This window comes from Alexandromys fortis, unplaced genomic scaffold (genome assembly GCF_014885135.2).
Source record: "Alexandromys fortis isolate MF-2015 unplaced genomic scaffold, M_Fortis_MF-2015_v1.1 scaffold_35, whole genome shotgun sequence".
In the NCBI taxonomy this organism is placed as follows: domain Eukaryota; kingdom Metazoa; phylum Chordata; class Mammalia; order Rodentia; family Cricetidae; genus Alexandromys; species Alexandromys fortis.
In genome coordinates this window covers 5,832,885-5,836,761 of record NW_026067913.1, presented here as the reverse complement: position 1 = coordinate 5,836,761, position 3,877 = coordinate 5,832,885, and positions in this window count along the sequence as shown.

Genomic DNA, 3,877 nt, shown 5'->3' with positions numbered 1-3,877 from the left:
TGACATGAATTAGAAAAGAAGCAATGGATACTACAGAAGGGGGTGAAGACATTTAACATCTCAGCAACACGATGACTGGAAGGCCTATCAAGCTTCGTTTTCCACCTAACAGGCTAGCACAGGAGTTCTCAACCTGTGGGCCACGACCCCTTGGGGGCTGAATGATCCTTTCACAGGGGTCACCTAAGACCAGTGGTAAACACAGATATTTACATTATGATTCGAATCAGTAGCAAAATCACAGTTATAAAGTATTAATGAAAATAATTTTTTGGCTAGTGGGATCACCATAGCATGAGAAGCTGCTTTAAAGGGTCACAGCATTAGGAAGTAGATGCTCAGGTAAATAAAAGGTCCAATCATTATAATGGGGTCATTTCCAAAGACCCTGGCTGAGGTGGGGCCCCTACCTTTATTCTTTTACAATTGCCACAGCAAGGGAAAAGTGAGATAATCAATAGCACCGGGCCTATCAGAATTTCTCCTCCAACATGCTATTCATTACTTCTGATTATGTTAATTGACTCACACCAATCTTCTGACCATAATAATGGGAGTCAAGAAGGGCAATCATATGCCTAGGATGGAGAAAATCCAGAGATTGTGCAATGTGCATAACCATCCAGAAAAAAAAAATGGCAACTCTTCTAAGTTTTTGTTCCAACCTGATTTGAGGGGCGATGTCTTCCTTTTCTGATGGTAGTACTACGTCAAGGTGTTAGATTGGTAGATAGACCATGCCTTTCATGGTAGCAATCAGGTGGCTGAAGCAGGAGGATCACGATTTAGAGCCTAGCATAGGCTGATGGTAAGGCTGTTGTCTCAAAAAACAAAGAGACTTATCTACTGGTAGGATTGTTTTTGTTTGTTTGTTTGTTTGTTTGTTTGTTTGTTTTTTCGAGACAGGGTTTCTCTGTGGCTTTGGAGCCTGTCCTGAAACTAGCTCTTGTAGACTAGGCTGGTCTCGAACTCACAAAGATCCGCCTGCCTCTGCCTCCCAAGTGCTGGGATTAAAGGCGTCCAGCTTCTACTGGTAGGATTGGAAGAGTATCAGGGAACACTGAAAGAGACTTACTTACTTGTCAGATTAGCAGAGGATCAAGGAACACTGAAATAATCTGCTTTACTGTTTATTCTTTAATTTGTGGATTCATAGTTTGTTGTTTTTCCCACCAAGAGGGTTATATTTTGGTGGAGCACATAGCCCTAGATTCCATAAAACAATTATCAGCCATCAGATCAATCAGTTACATGATGATAGGACACATTAATGAAGTCATAGGGAAAGATCAAATTAAGTGAAAGAACAATGCAAAATAGAACGGGAAAAATTATTTTCTTGGGGATGACATACTATTGGATAGACATGAAATGTTAAATTCAGAAAGAAAGGGAGAAGAAGGAAGGACAGACAGAATGAAAGAAGGAAGGAATATTTCTAGTAAGAACTGTAGTAACTAGGAATTAATGAGAATAAACAAGGAAGGAGCAGGGATCAGCTAGAATTGCTAGAGCAAAGGGTGAAATGAAAGTTGAAGCTGTACACGGTTGCAAGATATTAGACTATACTGTATAAAGTTTTATCACTGACTGGTTTAATAAAGAGCTGAATGGCCAACAGTTAAGCACAGGGGATGCTGGGAAGAGGAAGAGTAGAGTTGCCAGAAGAGACAGAGGAAGCAGGTCATGTAGGAGATGAAGTAACAAGCTATGGGCCAAGACAGCATATAGATTAATAGAGATGGATTTATTTAAGTTTTAAGAGCTAGTTAGAAACAAGCCTAAACTATTAGCTGAGCTGTCATAATTAACAAGAAGTCTGTCGTTTTTTTTTTTTTTTTTTTTTTTTTTTGGTGAGCTGGTGTCCCAAAGAAAAATCCAACTAAATATAGCACCCAAGATTCTGGTGTGTATTTCTACGTAAGGCCCGAGAAAGCTTTAAAAAGGCTCAAAACTCACAACAATGAAGACAAACATGGCTTCCTAGTTCCGCAGTCTCTGATGCGGGCTGCAGTACAGAGACACATCTCCTAGCTGCTGCCTGTAGGATTGAGCTACCAGCAAGCCATGAGCCAAGCTGCACAGTGTTTTAAAAGGTTTCACTCACGCTGACAGAAAAAGTTACAGATGCGCAGTAAAGCAGGTTCAGATGAAAAAACTCTACAGACATTACAGTGTGTTTAACAATGTCTGTAGGCTTAAGGAAAAGGGTATAGACATTCATAAAAAATAAATAATAGCTTAAAGATAATAGAGTAATATTTTTAAAGAAAAAGTAAAGTAATAAAAAAGAATAAGCCACATCGAGATAAGAAATACACAGGGAGTCTGGATTGTGTATGTTATTGTGTTGTCTTTGAATTTTTTGATTGCTAATAAACAAATGATAGCTTCTGAGAGACATTGGATAATGGAAACTGCTAATTAAACCAACCTATAAATTTTTAAAATGTCTTAACTTCAAAATGGATGTCAAAAATACGTTGTACTGAAGAAGATGTTATGCTTTTGTTTCCACAAAAAATGTAAGGCTATGGATTTGTTGAAGGTTAAAGAGGACCAGGTTTGATAGGGGGAGAGCTCCTGAAAATCCTGGCTACAGGCATAAAGAAATAAACCTAGAAAAACTACAGAACAGGGGATGTATATTTTGCCTGCTCAAACATAAAACAAAAATAATCATAGGACCGTAAAGGATTAAATGATAAGTGGATATAAAGTGCACCCCGCGTAAATAAAGCTCACGTGTTAAAGGTTTGTGTGAGAGGAGAATGGATCGTGGAGATGTTAGCCTCGTCAGTGGATTGATAGATGGATTAAATCCATCGGTGAGTTCATAGCTCACCTCGATTCCCTCCCTCCCGCTTGTCTGCAGTGATGTGAGTCACTTTGCACCATCGTGTGCTCCTCTCCGCGATAATCTGGCTAACTTTAGCCTGAACATAGTAAGGCTGAGCCATTATCGACTGAGACCTCTGTGACCCTGAGGCAGAGCAAATCTTTCCTCCTTCTAGGTTGCTTTGCTTGAGGCTGGGGAGACAGCGTGGCAGTTAACAGCACCGACTGCTCCGCAGAGGACTCTAATTCAATTCCTAGCACCATGTCAGGCAGCTTACAACTGTTGGTAACTCTAGCTTCTGGGGATTTGAGATTTCTAGGTCAGGGATATGGAAGCTTCAGCCTCTTCAGACACCTACAGTCACATGCACACACCTACACACAGCCACATACTTTTAAAAATGATAAGTTGTTTTTCCTGAATGTTTTATCACACAAAGAAGTGAACTAACACAAGTGTGTAACACCCAGGCATCCTGGTAGCAATGGCAAGGATCTATACAGGCGATCAATCACTCAATAGTCTCAAATTAAATTTTAAGAAAAGGTTTAATGTATGCATATTTGTAATGTTTATAAAATTACCAGATCCTAGCTACTACTTATTTATTGCCTCAAGTTAACCTCATAACTTTATTTTATTAAGAAAGCCAATAAAAGGAAGAAAGTAAAGTTTAAGTTAGTGAATATAGTGTTATCTTTCTAACGTGGTTATGAATCTTGATTGGTTTTATTCCACTTAGCCATGTTCTCTCTTCCTCTAAAGGCAAAGAAAGCTTTCAGTGATGCCTACTTTTCAAAACTGCTTGTGGTGAGCACTGTACGACTAAGGAAGCTCTATACAACAGACATTGCTTATTCTCAACGTTAGCTGTTAAACCATAGCCCTGATTTAAACCACTGTATTATTTTATTACCTACCAATTGATTTATGGGATTTACTCTTTTATATTAAAAGTTATGGTTCTGAGTGTGTTGAGCCTTAAATCTAAGCTCGTTAAAGATTCCATCACTTCCCATGTGGTAGCCATAGTCTTTT